Here is a 21,435-nt window from a genome sequence, read left to right as displayed (position 1 = left end):
CGGTCTACAATCTAGGCTTTTATGGACCCAAATGTTTAATCTAATCTTAGGTGGAAAGTTAAATACCGGCCAGCAGCTGGGAATTAACCTTGGTGCCTGATGGGGTGTGCCTGCTTGGGAGTCTGGCATTGGGTAGAGGCAACACAAGTGCCCTCTCGGGCCCCGTGATGCCAGCACCAGCCAGGACACTGCCTGAGCACGGTGAACCCCCCTTCTCAGGAAAAGGCTTAGTGGAAGCCCCATTCCTTGCGGAACTTATGCCGAGGGAAAACATCCCAGAGAGACTTGAGCTGAACGTGGCCATCTCTGCGTGGGTGTGGGTTGAGGAGAAGGTCAGTATGCTTCCAGGCAAGCAGCCCTATTCTAACCACCTCCTCATAAACCTAATTTTGTTTAAATACCCTCCCTTTGAGACAATTTTCAAGTGACTTTATAGCAACATTGTTATCTTGTACAGTAGAAACTGGCCACAATAAAGGTACTATACAGAGGACATGGAAGCAAGACCAGCAAATTATGTAAAGACCTCGAAAGAGCTGAACATGCTCATCTCACCAAAAGATCCTTTTCTATCTTGATAGGAGTCCTTGGAATTGGACAGAGTGGGGTTTGGAAAGAGCTGATACCTATTATCACGTTTTGGGTCTTACTCAAAGGCTTTTATTGTATTAGTCTCATGCAATCACTGTGACAACCTAATGTAAAGGTACTCTGAGGTTTACAGCTAAGGAGTCCTGGCACAGAGAGGTAAAGAGGTCAGGATGACATAGAAAGGTAGAGCCAGGATTTGAATCTAACCCCGAATGGTGGCTGTGGTAGTGACACACCGCCAAAATAATTTGAAAGTCATAGAGCTGCCCATTACTCAGCCCTATAGCTGTGCAAAGTAAAATTAACTTCGTTTCACCATTGAGTTTTCTCATCAAACGGTGCTCTGAGCAACGTGGCTTGAAGTGCACTGGGTGGCAAGGGGAAGGTGGCAAGGCTACAAAATTGTCTACAACTTGTAGTAGTTAACATAGCAGGTGTGACCTAAAGCAATACAAGGATCTCTGTAACTTCATGCCTCTCGTGACACCATTTGTCCTCATAGATTGTCTTCACTGAACAGGATTAGTCAACTGCAACCACACAAAAATGTTTTGATGGTCCAATTGGGCTGCAAGTGTCTCCATAGAAACGAAAGCCATTCAAATGGCTCCCAGGGAAATCCCACTGGGGCAACTGTGCCACCTGCTGGTGGAAATGAGGAGCAGAGACCAACGTCTCCCTAACTCCTGAAAAGGCCTCTGTCATTTAATTTTGGTGTCTTGCATTCTCCTAGTGTGAAGGTGAGGATACTCAGAACAGCATGCAAGTCTACACTTGAGTAATTTGAGGCTGAACTGGAAGGCAATTTACATCCTAGGGGCCCAAAGCTTGGCTTTGGAGGCTGACAAACCAGATGAGCAAATTACTTACGTTCCTGATCTCTGGAATTTTCATCTGTAAATCAGGGAGATTCAGAGCCCCTACCTCATTGGGTTGTCACAAAAATTAAGTGAGATAATGAATGTAAAGCACTTAGTACAGAACCAGACACATAGTAAGATAGGAAGTGTTTTTATATATAGTAGCTTTTGCTATTATTTTTAAGAGAGGTGAGCAAGAGGACATGGCAGTGAGAAGCAGTTTGACCGGATCTCATCAAGGGAAAGAACATTCTAGCACTGTGTGAAGAGTAGTTCCTTAGTGGTTTAATTTTCGATGGCTCTTACTCATGCCCTGATACACAATCCACACAACTGACCAAGATGAGGACCTGACAAAATAGATGCAGAAGCGGAGTATAAATATGATCCAAGCATCAGTTGCAGGGTGGAGAAGAAAATGGAAGGGGGCAGAGCTGCTTCATGTCCCCCCCTGACAGGCTTCAGCCCCCCTGGCCCCTGCAAAAGGCTATCTATTGATTCGCTCTGCATTGTCCCCAACAGGAGAGTAGAATGGTATCTGCTAGAAAGCAAGGTTCATAAAAGCAAATGTTCTCTTTGAAAATCAAATTGCAACCCACACCTTTACAGAGCTTCTCTGCCTACATATGGCATATGTTCTTAAAGCATGGGGAGTTGAGTCTGCTTTTGGATTTAAAATTGGATATTACTCAGTTCCACATCCAGCCCTAACAAACCCAAAATTCCTTCGAAAGATAAGAACAGTGGAAGACTGTTTAGAATTGAGCCTGCCTTTCAAGCTACTAGTACTGTTTTTAGGGCATCACTATGACACAAACCAAAAGGCTGACAACTGCTAGTGGCAAGGAATGGGGAGTGCAGGAAGTTGGGTAATTGTCTTTGGAGAATTTCAAATCAGTTAGTGCCTCTCTACTCAAGGCAATCTTGCTAGGAGATATCCCATACAGGCTTTATCTAGGTAGCTCTAAGTCCACACCCTCTCTCCTTCTCCACAACCTCCTCAGTAGGTCACCATTTACAGTTAAATCCAAATTTAGACTTTGTATTTCTATGGTGATGGAAATATTGTTCTCTGATGATCCAATTATCCCTCTCCTATACAAATTTTGGTTTTCAAGGAGTAAGTTATGATTTTGGTTTTGTTTTGTTTTGTTTTGTTTTTTTTCATTTTCACTAAGCTATACCCTTCAATGGCTCAACATCATCACTCATTAGGGAAATGAACTTACAAGCACAATGAACTTACACACCTACTAGAATGGCCAAAGACCTTCTTAAAGAACCAACAACACCAAGTGTTGATGAGAGTATGGAGTAACTGAAACTTTCATACATTGCTGGTGGGAACATAAATGGTACCACCACTTGAAACAGCTTGGCACATTCTTAGAAGGTTACCATGGGGCCTTAGAAATCCCATTTCTAGGTATTTACCCAAAATAAATGGAAAAAAGTATGTCCACACAAAACTTACACGTGAATGTTCATAGCAGCTTTATTCAGAGTAGCTAAAAACTGGGAATAACTCAAATATCCCTCCACAGATAAATAGGTAAGCAAATTGCAGTATATCGATACAATAGAATATCGCTTGACAAGAAAAAGGAACAAACAAGCAACAACATGGATACATCTCAAAAAGATTATCTGAGCAAAAGATGTTGGATATGCAAAAAAAAAAAAAAAAAAAAGCTGTTCTGTATTCCATCCAGAAAAGGCAAAAAAGGACTCTATAGTGATAGAAAGCAGATCAGTTGTTTCCTGGGGTCAGGTAAGGGGAAGACTGGCTGCAAATTATTGAGACAACTTTATGGGGTGACTTAATTGTATTATACCTTGATTGTGGTGGTAGTTACTGGGTGTACACATTTGTCAAGATTCATTGAACCATACCCTTAAAATGGATACATGTAATTTTATGTAAACTATACCAAAATAAAGCTCATTTCTTAAAAATCCAAGTTTATGTAGTTGACTTGCAAATTTATATCCCAAGCCCAGTCTTCTACTCTGAACTTCAGACTCAGATGTCCAAATGATTGCTTGACATCGCCATGTGGATGTCTAATGGGTATCTCAACTTCAATGTCCAAACAGAACTTTTAATTCTCCCACCAAATCTGCTCCTACCTATGCTCCATCACAGCAAAGTGGCCCTACCATCCTCCCATCCCAGTTAGCTAGGCCCAAACCCTAAGAATTAGTGTTGATTCCTTTCTTTTCCTCATCTCCCTGTGGGGGCATGTCATTGGGAAGATGTGACCATTCACTGACCTCTGAGCTGGACAGGGACACTTGGAGGCAACTCAAACCCCACCCTGTCCTTGGAATGTGGGTTCTGCTCACCTCTTCTTCTCCCAGAGGCTGCTCCAAGAACATGGCCTTGAGATAATGATGTGGTGTTGAGAACACTTGCACATGTCCAGACCTGGTTAAGGCCTCTTTATAAACTTTTAAAATTTGGCAAGCAGGTATAGGGATCCATTCATCTTGATGCCACCCGAGGCAAGGCTCATATGGAGGTTCCCTTTGGAACTTTATAACTGCCACCTACCTGCCTAGAGTGACCACCTCCTCTTTGAGCTCTCCCCGCCTTCTGAGTACAGGGGCTAGTTTCAGGTTATATGAGCAAAGCCCCTGGAGGGTTGCAAACCAACACTCCCACATCCACTCCATTAGCAAATACTGTTGACTACCTCCCATCAGAGAAAACTCACTCCAAGCCTTGAGCATGGGTATATGAATTTGCCTCCTTGGTGACATTGAACCCCCCACCAAAACTTTAGCAGCCCATCCCAACCTCTTTGAAAAACAGGCTGAATTGTTATGTCAACTAATGTAACAGCCAAATGCAAAGAAGAATTATACCCCATTTTATGAGCCAACCAGATACCTGTTCTCAGAATCTTGACCTTTTTTGAGTTGTAATGTCTCCCTGTTGCCCTGAACCTACTTTTTCCCATTTTTGTACAGACATTTTGAACTTGTCTCCTCTGCCTGGAAAGCAATACATTCAGTTTTTTTGTTGTTATTTTGTTTTGTTTTTTGTTTTTATTTTTTGTTACTGCTCTAGTGGTTTTGTGTTTTAATTTGATACCTCAACACACATCCCAAGTCAGTTTACTTTCTTCAAACCTCCGCTGGCTCATGGCTGTGTCATGACTTAACTGTCTTCAACTTTCCACTCTTTGTACCCATTCATCCACTTCTAAAGAATGACCAGACCAGGGTGATCTTTTAGAAACATAAATAAGAACATGCTATTCTCTGAGTAAATCTCTCCACTGGTTTACCATCATCTTCAGAATAATGTCCAGAATGCCTGGTGCCATAAAGGACCTAGCCCTTGGTCTCTCTGACCTCTTCTTCCTCTTATACCTGATCCTGCCTCCCTGCTCTTCTCATTTCCACTGTAGCATCTGTATTAGTTTCCTATTGTTGCTGTAACAAAATACCATAAACGTAGTGACCTAAAACAACACAGATCTATTATTTTGAAGTTCCGGAGGTCAAAAGTCCAAAGTGTGGGTAGGGTGGTTCCTTCTGGAGATTCTGGAGAGAGAAACCACTTCCTCTGGAGGCTGCCCTAACTCCTTGGAAGGAATGGTGGCCCTTCTTCATACCCTATCAACCTCTGTTCCTACCATCACATCTTCTGACCTCTAACTGACCCTCCTACCTTCCTCTTCTGAGGACCTTGGTGATTGTATCAGGCCTGCCCAGACAATCCAGGATAATCTTCTTATCTCAAGACTATTAATTCAATCACAACTGCAAAGTCCCTTTAACCACATAAGGTAACATATTCACAGGCCCCAGGGATTAGAGTGTGGAGGTCCTCAAGGGGCCATTATTCAGCTGACTGCAGCACATTTGCATCAGCTGTTCCCTCTATCTGGAATGCTCTTCCCCTGGATCTTAGCACAGCTCACTTCTTGTCACTTCAAATGACATCTTCTCAGGTTTTTTCCTGCTGTCCCAGCCTGTCACCCTGGCACGCACCCACCCTAGTCCCCAGTCACTCTACTTTATTTTCCTTGTAACATGTTTTATTGTCTGAGTTGTGCAGGGCTGCCACGTACTGTGGCATAGGTCAGGCAGTGCATGGTGGGAGGATGCCCTGACTTAGAGTGGGAATGGGGTCTGTGCACAGCTTGCACTCTGTGTGCGGAACATCTTTGAATTTTGAACTTCTCCTATTTTATTGCTTGCTATTTACTTTTCCTGCCTCTAACTAAAGCTTGAGCTCCATGACAGCAAGAGCTTGGTCTGTACTGCTTTTCCCAAGTCTGGCTGAACAAAAGCTCTCCGTGCTTCCCAAACTCGGAAAAGACTTCAATTCTCAATTCCAGAACCGATGAAACCCACCACCTCATCTATTTACAAGGTACCAAGATTATTCTCCCAATCAAAAAGATACTTGGAAAAGAAACTTTGCCTCATTGCAAGAGCATTAATTTCCAAAGTGAAGTTTCCAAATGGGACTTATAAAATAGGAAGTTTTCTTTGAGGTTTTAGCACGAGCCTAACGGTTTTATGAAAAGCTGGAGCTGGTTGTGCTGAGAAACCACTGGTACTTTCATGCAGCTGCACACTGATTTTCTAATTTCTCTGTGCCCAGCTTCAGAATATTAGAAGAGCTGACAATGTCCCTGAAAGCAGTGACACCATTTGACTGAGGAGTTACTCGAATGTTCTCTCTTCTTTAAGTCGAAAAGAAGCTTGATCATTTCCAACAAATATGGCTTCATCAAGGCTCCACTCCCCCAACATGTGGGGCTTCTTTTGTTTCACAATGAAGGAGGTAGGATGCTTTTGAGATGCTGCTTTTGATAGAGCAAACTAGGTGTTGTTAAAGTTTATCCTCTACAGATGGAGCCTTCACCCAGGAACTCCCCCAATTTTGTAGGCTTCCAGCTTCTGGGGATGAGACTCTGGCCAGCAAGAAACTGGAGGCCTGCTTCACAGTAGAAAGCCAGAGGACACCTCAGCTTCATCATGCTCTACTTTCCTTGACATGACTTGACTTCAGGGAGGCCCAAAGTACACAAAGATAGATGACCTGGGCCCAAATGACAGGAGATACTATCTTCAACTTCTATTAGCGAAAATGAAGACAGAATGGAGTGCATGAGGGCAGGTGTCATCCCAGAATCACTAGTAGTGTCTTTCCCTGGGACATTAATCCAGAGTGAAATGACACTTTGCCATTATACTAGAGTTCCTTCACAAAGATCACTTCTTTTAAAAAGTTTTTATTTATTTATTTATTTATTTATTTATTTATTTATTTATTTATTTATTTATTTTAGAGAGAGAGACAGTAAGTAGCAGTGGAGGTAGTGGAGGGGGAAGGGGAAGGGCAGAGGGAGAAGCATGTTCCCCTCTGAGCAGGGAGTCCAACATGGGGCTCGATACCAGGACCCTGAGATCATGACCTGAGCCAAAGGCAGATGCCCAACCAACTGAGCCACCCAGATGCCCCCCACAAAGATGATTTTCAGTGAGAAAGAGAATCAGAGCAAATAAGAATCCTCAGCGTGTGGGCCATAGGTATGTGGTAATTAAAACCAGGCAGAAGGGTGGGAGGGAAGCCTGGAACCCAAGGGACAGCCACGGGGGTTCACTCCCAGGAGCCGGGGAAAGCTTTCCCTTGTAGGGAAAAGCAGATCAACGTGAAGAAGAGGACAGAGGAAGGGGTCTTTTTTCTGGTTTTGCCAAGAATCAGGTCTATCTTTGCTTAGAAACCAGGTCCTGTTAGTGCATCCAATGAAACTCTTTCCAGATGTGTTATTGGCAACATCTCTCCTCATTCCTAAGTCATTCATTTGGGCACTAGTGTTGAGTGGGGTTTCTCTGGGGCTTCTATATCTAATTCAGACAGAAGCCCAGGCCAAAAAGTCTCCAGGGCAAGAAGAGACCCCCAGGCACTCCCTGGGAAGCACCTATTCCCATACAAAATCTTTTCTAAGAACTCTGTGTCCTTGAAAATTTAGAACAAACCCATGATTCCTTGCCTGGTCTTGGAGAAAACCATCTCTAGGCCTCTGCTGGTTTCCAAAGCTAGTAGTAGCTTTAGGAATTTGCTTCACCTCAGACCCGTCAGGATGGCCGCTATCAAAAAAAAGCAAAATGACAAATGTTGGTGCGAATATGAAGAAACGGGAACCCTCTCACACTGTTGGTGGGAATGCAAAATGGTACGGTCGCTACACAAGACAGTGTGGACATTCCTCCAAAAAAGTGAAAACTAGAACGAACCTATGATCCAACAATTCCAGGTCTGGGTATTTATGCAAAAGAAGCGAAATCAGGATCTCGAAGGGATGTCTGCATTCTCATATTCTTTGCAGCACTAGTCGCAACAGCCAAGACATGGAGAAAGCCTATGAGTTCATCAACAGATCAACAGATGAAGAAAGTGTGGTGGACACATACGACGGAACATTAGTCAGCCTCTAAAAAGAGGAAGCTTCTCTATGATAGCACAAATACACCCAGAGAACATTATACTGAGTGAAACAAGCCCATCATAGAAAACAAACACTGCCTTGTTTCCACTTCTATGGAATGTCTAAAGTAGTCAGTGCAGAGAATCAAAGAGTAGAACGGTGGCTGCCAGGGACTGGAGGGAGGTGGAAATGGGGAGTTACCACCCGACGGGCATATAAAGTCTCCGCCAAACAAGATGAGAAAGCTCCAGAGAACTTGCTGTTCAACTTGGTACCTGGAGTCAATAATGCTACATCATGCACTTAAAGATCATTGAGAAGGAAGAGCGCATGCAGAATGTTTTTACTACAGTAAAATAAAATTAAAAAAGAAAGACTCCGCTTTCAGTTAGCATCCTCAAGGAGAAAGCACAGCTTTACCAAGTATCCAGGAAAGGGATGGCTGGGGGGCACCTGCTGTCCACTCTGGTGAATTCCCAACATCCACTCTCTCTTTTATGGTCTTTCAAGCTTGACAGGCAGGGTGTTTATAATAGGTTCCCCTCTGCTAGGGCTAGAGAAACAAAGTCTAAATCGGAGGCTGCGGTGTTCAAAACAACCACACTGTGTCCCCACTGCGCCGTCAAGCGTGCATGACTCATAAAGCTACTGAGTCCGGAGGTGAGCAATTCTGTGTAGCTGATAAAAACGGCCACGTGCTGCTCTGGGCGGGAGAGCCCTCCTCCCCACCGGCCCTCCCTGCCAACAGCCCTCTGCAAGGCTTGGGGTTGATTTCTTTTTTTTTTTTTTTTAATTTTTATTTTAGAGAGTCATGAATACAACCATTCCATATACATCTTTTTGTGTTATTTTTATCCTGAAAGCATGATAGACTCAGAGGCAGTTGCAAAAATGCCGAGTCCCACCTACCCTTCACCCAGTTTCCCCCAATGGTGACATCATACATAGCTATAAAACAATACCAAAACCAGGAAACCAGGGGCGTGTGGGTGGCTCAGTCGGTTCCAGTCGGTGTCCAACTCTTAGATTTGGCTCGGGTCCTGATCTCAGGGTCGTGAGATGGAGCCCCATGAGGGGCTCAGTGCTCAGCACAGAGTCTGCTTAAGACTCTCTCCCCACTTCCTCCTCCCCTGTGAATAAATAAATCTTTTTTAAAAAAAACAGGAGACTGGTATTGATGGAGTGCTGTTTACTAGTCCACAGACCAAATTCAGATTTCACCATTTTTACCTGCACTCATCTGTGTTGGGGGGTGGGGTGGGGGAGTGGTTTGATGCAACCTCATCTGATACATAGATTTGTGGAAGCAGCACAAAAATCAGGGTAAGAACTGTCCCATCACCACTGAGGAACTAAACTTCACATGTTCCCCCCTTGCCCACGTGCACCCTTTTCTCCCATCCCTTATTCCCTGGTTGCTCTCTCCATAAATCCATCACTTCTGGGATGTTCTAGAAATAGGATTACACAGTACATAACCTCATGGAACTGGCTTTTTTCCCCCATTCAGTAGGATGCCTGTGCAATCCATGTGGGTTGTGTATGTCCATGGTTAGCTGCTGAATAGGACTCTAGAACATAAACAGATGTTCACCTGCTTACCTGCGGAAGGGTCTTTGAGTTGTTTTCAGTATTTTGCTATTGTGAATAGAGCTGCTATGAACACTTATGTGCAGATTTGGGCGTGCATTTAAGTTTTCATTTCTCGGAGATAAACATTCAAGAGTGCACCTGCTGGATCAGATCCCAGATGCATGTTTTAGTTTGATAAGAAACTGCCAAAATTAGTTTCCAGAGATGCTGTACCATTTTACATTCTGACCAGCAATGAGAGAAAATTCTAGTTGCTCCGTATCCTCCACCAGCAAACCTCTATGTTTTGTACCTGGAGTTATGAACCCTGAGGACTCTAGAAGATTAGAACTGTACAAGGCCTTATAGGTTATGGGGCCCAGCCGATTGATTCTGCATAGGAAGGGGCCAGATGCTAAGGAGGGACCTGACCATCCCTTGTCCCTTCATCCACTTCTTCTGTTATTCTCACCATCTCCTCTGTGTCCCCGTCTCAGGCAGAGCTGCCTCCGCTTTATCACACTTCTGGAAACTTGTCAAAGTTTGGGCAGGACTGAAGAGCCTTGTTCAAGCCTCAGGGGGTGGTGGTGGTAATATCTCACCCAGGAAACTTGACCTTGCGCTTTGCTGCCATTGAAGAAACCAGGCTCCAGCTGCACTTTCCAATTCTCACATGGCTCTTAATGCATTGTCTTCTCTCAGGAAATTACTAACAGCACCGAAGTTCAAATACAATCTGACGTTGCAGCCCACAGCCAACTTTCCCAGGCTCAGCCGGCCTCCCGCCCAGCAATACTGTCAACACTCATTGCCTCCAGCTCAGCTACTTCCAGTTATTGAGAACCTACTGTGTGCCAGGCAACGTGCGAGGCGCTTTACATCTCAGGGCCTCTGGTCTTTACCCCGGTCTGCAAAGCTGGCACAATACGCCCCGTCCGACAGATAAGGAAAGACGGCTGGGGAAGTCATGATCAAACCCAAAAGTGTCAGGATAAAAGACCAAGATGTAGGTCGCTATTTTACACAGAGTGCATAAAATACTGTTTCGGGTGATCAAAGTGGCCTTTCCTGTCACTTTCTGAGCAATTATGCCTCTCCCTGGGTTTTATACCTGAAATTCGCATAGTGGACACCGAGTGGCGCCAATGCGGAGCCTTTCCCTCTGCGAGGACCAGCTAGACTTTTCACAGAAGCCCTCTGCTGATTCTCCTATCACCAGCCCAACTATAGCATTTCTAGCACATTAAACTCTTTAAAAAAAAAAAAAAATAGCAGACATCCTTGCTTTCTTAAAAAGAAAATCCATCAATGTTAACATCTGCACATCTTACTGCAAGGGTTATACTCGACAGCAAAAAAGCAAGCAAATGCCACATCTAGGTAGGATGTAGAACCTTTGCACTAAACGTTGACTGTTTAAAATTGCTGGTTATCCTAACTTCAACTTTTCCAAATATGGACGTTCTTGAGAAACAGATAACTGTTCCAGGCCCTTACTGCATTTTGGATGCTTAAAACCCATGAATCTCTCTCTGCAGTTCTCTGCGGAGACGAAGTTCAAACATATCTGCAGTTGTGTTTACTACCGAGCTTGTTTAGGGCTATTTTAAGAACTGAAGTCCTCTTGTTTTGCTTGCGATGCCCAACTCCTTATAATCTCCTAATTGCCCTGTTTCTTCCTGTGTGGATGAATTATGTTCTGGTCCTTTGTTCTCCCGAACGAAAACATGAACGGGGGAAGGCAAGTGCTTCTTACACGCCTCTGCTCCCAGAGCCCTCTTATTTCCCTAATTCACATATTTCCTAGTCAGGTCTTCTCCTCCCTAATTCCCTTTTCTTTGAGGTTTCAACAAGCAGTCTGACTTATCCTCGTTTGTCTGGGAATTCTTTTCCATCCTGCATCCATGGGAATGCCCTCGACCCCAGGCAAAGTGGGATGGTTTGTGATCCTTGCCGTAAGTTTGAGCACAAGTTCACCTGCGTTGAATTTTAGATTGAGATTTGACTTCAGTCATTGAAGCAGGCTTCCTTCTCCACCCCCTTATTCATGATTCCCTCGGCAAATGTGTACAAGTAAACTTCAACTCTCCCTGCCATCCCAGACCTATCGTGATGGATCTTGAAATTCCACCTTTGTTGGATTTTGATGCCAACGATTTGTGTCATACCCCTCCTAAGGCTTGCAGTACCAGATGCAGCATCTCATCCAAGCAGATGCTTCATTAATGGTTATTAAATGAAGAGAAAAAAAAATGAATGCCCCTCTCCCCCCTCGAGCTACTGCTTCTCTGTGGTTTCAAGAATGTCATTACTACAAGCTCCGGCTTGGAGCGAAAGATGGACGTCACGATGTCACACAGGGTCTTGGCTATGATAGGGACATCAGTGTCCAGGAGTTTTTAGAACCTGCCTCAAATTCAAAATTCCTGGTTACCCTTCTGGGAATCAGCTCTCCCCGAGTTTGTTTTCTGTGGGGTTTGGATTTATATTTATGAGAAGCTAGCATTTAGGAGGAACCCATAACTCAAGACCAGTTTTAATTTTGCACCAGACCTCAACATTTCAGAAGAGGAGGTAGTGGTTGCAGGAGTGGGAGAAAGGAATTTGCTGGAGAGATTGTCCTCGATTCCCAAATAAGTTCTGTCTCTCTTTCCCAGCCAGACTCTCTATAAAAGGGAAAAGTGGACAACAGGCAGTGGGAAAGGAGCGCGTCCTGGCAACTTGCTGCAAGCCTCGTACACCATGCTGTTTACAAATTCCTGCAGCCAGCCCCGGGATCCAAATGTAGACAACTCTGTTTATGTAACTAAAATAGATGCTTATACCGTGTGATTAAGGTGGCTCGGGGAGCCGGGCCACAATGAGGCGACATATGCTACAGCCGGGGCCAGAGGGGAGCACAGAGCACAGGAACCCTGGGACCCTGGCAGGTCTAAGGTTTATTAGATTAGTTGTCTGGCCGAGAAATCTCCAAGGGTGGGCACATTGCAGATTCATGGGAGAACTGTGGGTCACTGAGGATGGAGCTCTTCATCTGCGAGGGACCAGCCCAGAGGGTCTCATGAGGGACCAGAGGACACAGCCCCTCCCGGCTGCATCCTCTCCTGCAGTGTTTGGAGTAAAGCCCCCCTCCTGCACCGCCAGGAGAGGAGTGGTTCCACTGCCTGCGTCAATAAAGAGGCTCGAGTGTCCTAGGGTCAGTAGACAGTGCAGCTCAGTGCAACATGCTCTCCACTCACCATGCCCTCGGGCACTCATCTCTGCACCCCTCTCTTCATGAGTGGAAGGTTTGTTCTTCTAGAAGCGGTCAGTGCACGTTTCCCCTCCAGATAGTCTCTCAGCCCTCCCCAGCTGGAAGTGATCATGACTCCCTCCTCTGGGCACTGAGGTCACCCATCCCTGGGTCCATCCACTGCACTCATAAGTGAGCTCTTTGGGCTCAGTATCTGCGTCTCATCATCTTTACACCAACCTTGGCCCTGGCATAGTGTCCAACATGGGCGGTCAAGTTGGCCAATGGCTTGTCTTTCTGAGTCATGGGAAGACAACATCCAGGGGCCATGGGACAAAAGACAGAGCAGCTGCAGAGGTGCCACACCACTGCTAATCACCCCCATAGACTCCCTGAGTCCCAAAGAGGAAGGCCCCCATTCACGCGGCTTCCAGGCTTGGAGGAGCCATGTACTTTGGGGCCCTTTACACACTCTATCTCCTCCTGAGACGTGCTGTCTGGCCCACCCAGATCTACTCTCCGACTCATCCTAATCACCACTCTGGTCTCCCCTGAAATGCCCAAGGAAGTTGAGGACAACATCCTTGATAGCACCTGCTCTGTCTGGATCAAGTCCTCTTCTTATATGTTTGCATCACACACCAGGTGCTGCTATAACGTCTTATGTGTTCTCACCCCCTTCTTGTGGGGTAGAGATGGGTTTTATCCCTGGGACTGTGCCATGGCTCCCCATGAATCCCCTCCTGGCATTACTAGGATGGTATTCAATAATTCTGTAATTATTTGCTTACTGTCTGTTTCCCTGCTTGAGTCTGGAGAACAAGAATTTGTCTTCTTTTCCACTGTCTTCCCAATGCCCAGTCCAGTTACTTGGCTTCACAGAAACAAATGAACTAATGAACAGATGAATTAATTAACCAACTGAAAGAGGCCTGGAAACACTTTAGGAGAGAGAGCCTGGAGCAGTCAGGTTCAAGGTCACCTTGAGGCAGGCAGGAACAAGCTAGAACCTGACAGTGGCCCACCACCAAACGAGCTTCCAGGGAACAAAGGGTGACTGTCCTCTGCCCAAATCAATGGGATCTCCTAAGCTGATGCATTAGAGGAGTAAAAGCAACAGAAAAAAACCCACAGTTTTAAGCTGAGTGTCTTTCTCTTTCTTTCTCTCTCTCTCTCTTTTTTTTTTTTGGAAAAAATAAACAGAAGGGTTCTTCACAGAGTCCTTACAGGGGAAGCGGGTGGCTGAGGCATACAGCAGGAGGAAGAAAAGTTCTGGACCATCAACATCTCTGATCACAGACACAGTCAAGAAGGAGGCCCCACCGAAGTCACACTTGGATGCCAGGTGCCCAGTGCCAGGGAGGGCACGGTGGCTGCCAGGACCGGCTCGGGCACACACAGGGGCATTCACAGCCCATGGCCACAGCCACTCTTGCCTGCCCACCCTGCACACCCCCCTCACCCCCCGGCAGCAAACAGAACTCTCTGTCTCGGTTCCTGATTCAAGCCTGCACAGAATTAACTGTAATAATTGGCAGGTGTGCTGCTGGCTTCTGGGTTTCAATTCACCAGGGGCTCATGAAAACTGGATGTTGTGCGCAGCCAGTATTTAGCTTGGGCTCTGAGAAGCTTCAGCTTTCCATGACGAGAGGCGAAGTGTGTGGCTGCAGCTGCCCTGGGCAAACAAGAATTCCAGAACAGTCTTGGAGAAAGAGGCCCCTCTGGCCAACAATCAATTCGCTCCTTGGGGAAAGAGGAGGAAATAGCCCTTGACCCGTTGCCCTTCTCAGGAGCACAAAAAATGGAGAAGAAAGGAGTCTTTCTGGGAGTCCCTCCCCCCTCCACCCCTCAGGAATGGAAGAGAGTGGTCATCACTTCCAGAAATTTCCTAGGGCATGAATGCCCTTGGACTTCTTTCCAAGAATACCTATGATGATAAAGATGCTTATTGCAACCCAGAGTTGAGCCACCATCCACCTATACTGTGGACAGTAGAGGAGCCAGCCACCTCCACTGTGGCGCCTCTGCTGCTTGCCCATTGCAGACTTCACTAATCAAGAGCGGTCATCTTTTCTACAGAGCCTTAGACATGAGCTTGGAATCCTCAACCCTGTGCCCCAGGAAGCCATTACAATGAATAGGAGTTGGCATGAGAGATGAAAAAATATTTGCCACTTCTATTTTAGTAACTCAGAAGAGGCCAAAGTTAGAATCTCATCAGAAGGCTTTTTGCAAGGACAGGAGTCAAGTGATGTCCTACCACAGACTGTGGCTTTGATGCCAATTATTGCCCAAACAGAGAATCCTTATCACTGCCCTCCAAAGAGCCGGCTCTGACGATGATTCTCAGAGAAGGGAATGCTAGATGGGATTTCACTGGGGACCCAGGCACGGTGGCCCAGGGCTGGGACAGTCAATGCCAAGGTCATATCCTTTCTGCTCATCACACCCACACTCGAAGCTGTTCCCCGACTGGTGTTTTTGCCCCTGGTCTGCTATAGCAGGGACAGAGCTGGCCACCGACCTGACATCCTTTCAGGAGACAGCTGCCTATGCGTTGTGGCCTCCTACCATGTGTCACCCCACCGCTCTTTCTCAGAAGGTCTGATTGGGCCCTTTTTTTGTAGGAACTAATGTGTAGTGCTGGGGAAGGAGGACTCCAGCTTCCAGAGCTGAGAAACAAGAAAGAAGTGGCATCCTTTGGGTCAGGCCCACATTCTCCATGGAAGAGGCCCTTTGTTCACAATCCAGGTAACACCAGCTGCTCCTTCATGGACCATTGTCCTTGTGACCTTGGGCTTCCTTCCAACAGGCTTTGAGAAGGTGTCTCCTTCCAGATGCCCTTTCCTACCCCTGTTTTATGTTTCATCAGAGACCAGAGTCTGAATAGTACCTCCTGCTGCTCAGCCCAATGACATGGGGAGGATCTTCCTCTGCTATGACAAGTTGGTGCTGTGTCCAGAGCACTTACCTAATATCCTAAGGGAGGAGGGAGGACTTAGCAGCCCCTCACTCCTTACCTCACTGCTTGGGTTCCTGAGTCACACTCCCTGGGACTTGGGCAGTCACATTAGCTCTGTAGGTCTGTGCCCTCCCCTGCAAACAGGCAGAATGACACCACCTTCTAGGATTGCTATGAGGACCAAATGAGAGTGTCTGCACAAAATGCTAGAATGCAATTAAGCACCAAATGGGTACGAGCTTTATTAATATGAGGTAGATATATTCCAGCTATGACACCTCTCTTATGCATTTTTAAAAGTAAAAATGCTCATAACACAAATTTTATAATTTTGAAGTGTATAATTCAGTGGCATTAATTATCTTTACAATGTGCAACCATCACCATGATCTCGTCCCAGAACTTTCTATAACCCCAAATGAAACCCTGCACCCACTAAACAGTCCCTCTGTTTTTTTTTCCCCTCCCTCCCAGCCCCCGACTAATCTGCTCTCTGTGTCTATGGATTTGCCTGTTCTGGACATTTCAAATAAATAGAATCATGCAGTATATGGTCTCTTGTGTCTGGTTTCTTCCACTTAGCATCATGTTTTCAAGGTTCATCCATGCTGTAAAATATATATCAGTACTTCATTCCTTTTTATGACTAAATAATACTCCATGGTATGGATAGACCATATTTTGTTGATCTATTCATCTGTTGATGAACAGTTGGGTTCTTTCGACTTTTGGCTATTGTGAAAAATGTGCTGTGAATAGTTGTGAGCAAGAATGTGTTTGGACACCTGTTTTCAGTTTTGGGGGTATACATCTAGGAGTGGCACTATTGGGTCAGATGGTAATTCTATGTTTAACTTATTGAGAAATCACCAACACTTTTGCACAGCGGCTCTACCATCTTATATTCCCATCAGCAATGTAGGAGGGTTTTAATTTTTCCACAGCCTCAACAACACTTGCTATTTCCCTCCCTTAAAAAAAAAAATCTGGCCATCCTAATCCTCTTACACTGTTGGTGGGAATGCAAACTGGTGCAGCCACTCTGGAAAACAGTATGGAGTTTCCTCAAAAAGTTTAAAGTAGAGCTACCCTGTGACCCAGCAATGGCACTACTAGGTTTTTACCCGAAAGATGCAAATGTTGTGATCCGAAGGGGCACCTGCACCCGAATATTCATAGCAGCCACGTCCACAAGAGCCAATCTGTGGAAAGAGTCCAGATGTCCATCAACAGATGAATGGATAAAGATGATGTGGTGTATATATATTCATATATATCACTCACATGCATATATATATATGAAATGCAATACGACTCAGTCATCAAAAAAGTGAAATCTTGCTGTTTGCAATGATGTGAATGGAACTAGAGGGTATTATGCTAAGCAAAATAAGTCAGTCAGAGAAAGACAATTCTAATATGATCTCACCCACATGTGGAATTTAAGAAAAAACAGGATCTTAGGGAAAGGAAGGGAAAAATAAAACAGGATGAAATCAGAAAGGGAGACAAATGTAAGAGACTCTTAATCATAGGAAACAAACTGAGGGTTGCTGGAGGAGAGGCGCGTGGGGGGATGGGGTGATTGGGTGATGGACTTTAAGGAGGGCACGTGATGTAATGAGCACTGGGTGTTGTATAAGACTAATGAATCACTGACCTCTACTTCTGAAACTAAAAATACATTATATGTTAATTAATTGAATTTAAATTAAAAAAAAAATCTGGCCATCCTAGTGGGTTTGAAGTGGTGTCTCATTGTGGGTTTGATTTGCATTCCTCTGATGACTAATGACATTGAGCATCTCTTCATGTGCTTGTTGGCCATTTGTGTATCTTCTTTGGAGAAATGGCTACTCAAGTCCTTTACTCATGCTTTAATTGGGTTGTTTGTCTTCTTGTGGTTTCTCCTATAAATTTTGGGTCATCTTCTAACCAGTGGGGTTAGAAAAAAGAATCAAAAGACATGAAAGTGTGTGTGTGTGTGTGTGTGTGTGTGTGTGTGTGTGTGTGTGTTTTCAAACTCCTTGTATAACCTGGAGGTGCAGGAAATAAAGCAAGTTCCTTTATGTTGTCTAGAACTTGTCTTCCTTCTGATCATTACTGCTCTGATCTGCTTTATTACCTAGATCCTAAATCTTAAAAGCCCTCTTAATTATGTTCAGTCTTTCTAAAAAGAAAAGAAAAGAAAAGAAAAGAAAAGAAAAGAAAGAAAGAAAGAAAGAAAGAAAGAAAGAAAGAAAGAAAGAAAAACAAAATAAACCCAAATTCTAAGTCTCCAAGATTTTTCTTCCATGGCCTCTGAGAATATGGGGTGGCAGTGATTTTGTAACCTCAAGGCAAAAGGGGACATCTCAGCATTCTTGGTGTGGTGACTTTTGCCTTCTCTGGACTCCTGGGCCCTATCCCTTGTCTGCTGGCTGAGCCTCACACACTGGAAATGGTGGCCAAAAGCTGTGGCCATGTGGTCAGTCTCCTTGGCTCCATCAGAGCCCACCTGCTCCTGGTGACTTGGCCTTCCCTTTGAGGTCTGGCTGTGACTTCTCCTGGGCCTTCCTCTCAGAGATCCCACCTTATCCCAGCCAGCCTTTGGCTCCTCCTGAGTCTCACATTCACCACAGACAGGTAAACCAAGGACAGCTCAGGAATGCTATAGCCTCAGGCCTTCCTGCCACACTACCCTGCACCACCTTATCTGTGTGGATGATCTACCTTCCCCCCACCTCCCCTGCTAGGAAGCTGCAGAATCCTCCCTGAGACCTGAAGAGAGAACAAGTGGAATGACAGCATCCTTACGGCTCACAGGAGAGAGAATTCAGGATGTGGTAACTAAATAGGTCCTTGAAGGACAGGGAAGTGTCTTGGGGTGGGAACTCTTCCGAGTCTTTTTCACTCCTCAGAGCACCTGACAGCATTAGACAAAGAAGAGGTGCTCAAGCCACCAGCTTGAGTTGACCATGACAAATGAAAACGTTGGGAGGTTGAAGGCAACAGCTCAGTGGCTATTTATTTTTGAGTTAGAGGAAACATTCACCTCTAACCACCCAAGTCCATCTCTATCATTGACCATGAACTCCCCTAACTTACTGCCCATGAAGTGACAAAGGTATAGGGTCAATATTTATATTGCTTCTCTGCCCATCTTGCAGGTCAGAAAAAGGAATATTCTCCTCCTCTAGGAAGCTAATTCTCCTACCTGTGCTCATAATTTCCCAATCCTCCATCCTCTTTGAGATCTAGACCCTAATCCCAGAAGCTCAAAGAGAGGATGCCCTTCTCAGATCTGTAGAGCAGTGGTTGACCAGTTGGTTTACTGCTGACAGCTAAAAGCAGAAACTGCTGAATCTTCCATTACTTGCTTCTTTTGCCACTGCTTGATAAATGTGCTTATCCTGATCTGCCTGCCAGTGGACTACAGAATCAGGAACATTTAAGGGTCTGTGATGAGAGGGAGAAAGATCAAGCTTTCAACCCAAGAGGCCCCTGTTGGAGCAGGATGGACAGAAGAGGCTTGAACAAAGGAGTAATGAGAATGCTCAAGAGGACACAGAGCTTAAGAAAAGGACTTCTAGGAACTAAAAGAACATTATTTTTTATTTTAAAAACTTGGGAAATAAACTGAAAGGAAGATGATCACTGCTTATCAGTGAATTAAAGGTCTAGGGGATCAAGCAGAAGAAAGGCTTATAATATGAAAACACAAACATTTGGAAATCAGGAGGAAACAGTAAGAGATTTAGAGGACAAAAAAGGAGATATGATGTTCAAATAATAGAAGTTCCAGAGGGAGAGAGAGAGAGAGAGAGAGAGAACGAAGAACAGATGAAGGAGAAGTAATATTTAAACAAATAACAGAAGAAAATTTCCATGGTCTGATATGAGACTTAAGACTGTAGGTTGAAAGGCCCAAGTCCCAGACAGGGTTATTTTTTTAAAGACACACACCTAGAAATAACTTGGGGAAATCTTGGAATTCCAAGGACAAAAAAAAAAAAAAAAAAAAAAATCCTTACCAAGATGAAAGAGGATGAAGAGATATGAAGGGAGATACAACTTTTTCTTCCTATATCTTTGCATTGTTTCACTTGTAAAAATGAGTACTCATTTTAAAACTGACAAAGAAAAATATTTTAATGGGTTTCTAATGATTCTCATTTATCTATGGATCCTCTTGACCAATGTCTAAAGACATGCACAACTCTGGACCCAATGCCTAATTGTCCTATTTTTCTGGTTCAGCCTCTCACATCTAGGTCCTGGCCAGTCTGAGCTCCCTCAGACCAACAAGCACTTCTCACACTTTTACTTTGAGCCTGGGACAGTATTTGACATTGATACACAGAGGTGAAGAAGCATGGTTCCTACACTCAAGGAATGTAAGCTAAGAGTGTGCTGAATTTGCTCATTGGGGAAGGCCTCTGGGCCTTTGCTCCTGGCAGCTTTTCAGGGTAAGTGGTGACACCTAAAAGATCATGCCCATTGTTTCCATCAGCCTGCCTAGGAGCCCCCTCAAAGGAAGGAGGCCGGACCTTATAACCCTGTGGTCTCCATGACAACCTCAGGATGGCATTAGTGGTGACTTAGCCAAGGTTCTTCTGAGACAAGATGGGTGACTTGGACTTCCCCCACCCATCCCAGCTTCTTTCTTTTTTCCCTCTGTCCACCTTCCATATCATTCCAGTCATAATGTATGCTGAGATTCCTTTATTTCAGGAATACATTCTATATTTGAAAGTTGGCTCACCCTCTGGGTTTGCTTTCCAAAGGCAATGGAAAACAGTCCCCAAAGGCAGGCCACTGAAGCAGTGTCACCCAGGGGGGACAAGGAACTGGTCAAGGTTAAGAACCAAAGAGAATTAAAAGAGGAGACTCTGAATAGGAGGGTTCCTCCCTTCTTCTCTGATCTGAGGAACAAGATAGGGCTATAGGAAGCTTAAGGGAAGCTAGTAGGAGAAGCAGCAGGGAGGACTGTGGAGGTGGCCTCTATAGGAAGAATCATGGAAGGCCACCACCCAGGAGACTGTCCTGCCGAGCCAGGATCTGCCAGGGGCAGCTCAAGAGGTGGTAAATGATCCTCAGTGAGACAGGAACATTGTCACATTGGAAAAATAGGGTTTCCAAAAACCACGTGTGGCTGCAGAGCTAATGCATTTGCATATCTGGGGGTACCTGACTAGGTAAAGGGTTCAGCTTCCCAGGTGTTCAGTGACTCCAAATAACACCAGATATATCTTTGGCATGGGGTAATAAACTCACACTCCCTTCTTGTTTGCCATCACCTCTTCCCTCCTTGCCATTCCAAAGCCCATCTCTCTGATTTCCTCTCTACCTCTCCGGTCAGAAGCTGACCAAGACCTGGAGCTTGGGACTCTTCCTCACCCCAAAGCTTCTTCTCAATGTTAGAGGCCAAGAAACAGGACCATGGTCATCCCTCCTTCTTTCTTCCTGAGATATGCAGCTGAGCTGGAGCAAAGACCCCAGAGGCCCAAATGAGGAAATGTCAAGGCATCCCAGGGCAGCTCAAGGCCACATTGCCAACATGGCCAAGGTCTGAGCCAAAGGACATAAAGAAACAGGCTTTCCATGGAGAGTATCTTCAAGGATTTGCACTCCTGCCCAGTTGACAAAAGCCCCAAAGTGTTGGCCCAGGGAGGGAGTGCCAGCTTTATGTTTAGTCTGGCACTGATCTAACAGGCCTGCAAGGATCAGCAAGCAGCGAGTGTGGGTTTCAAGGCCCCTGAGTACCCATGTTTATCTTCAGGCTCA

The sequence above is a fragment of the Canis lupus genome, chromosome 31 (assembly GCF_003254725.2).
Source record: "Canis lupus dingo isolate Sandy chromosome 31, ASM325472v2, whole genome shotgun sequence".
Classification (NCBI taxonomy): domain Eukaryota; kingdom Metazoa; phylum Chordata; class Mammalia; order Carnivora; family Canidae; genus Canis; species Canis lupus.
Note: the sequence above shows the minus strand (reverse complement) of the source record.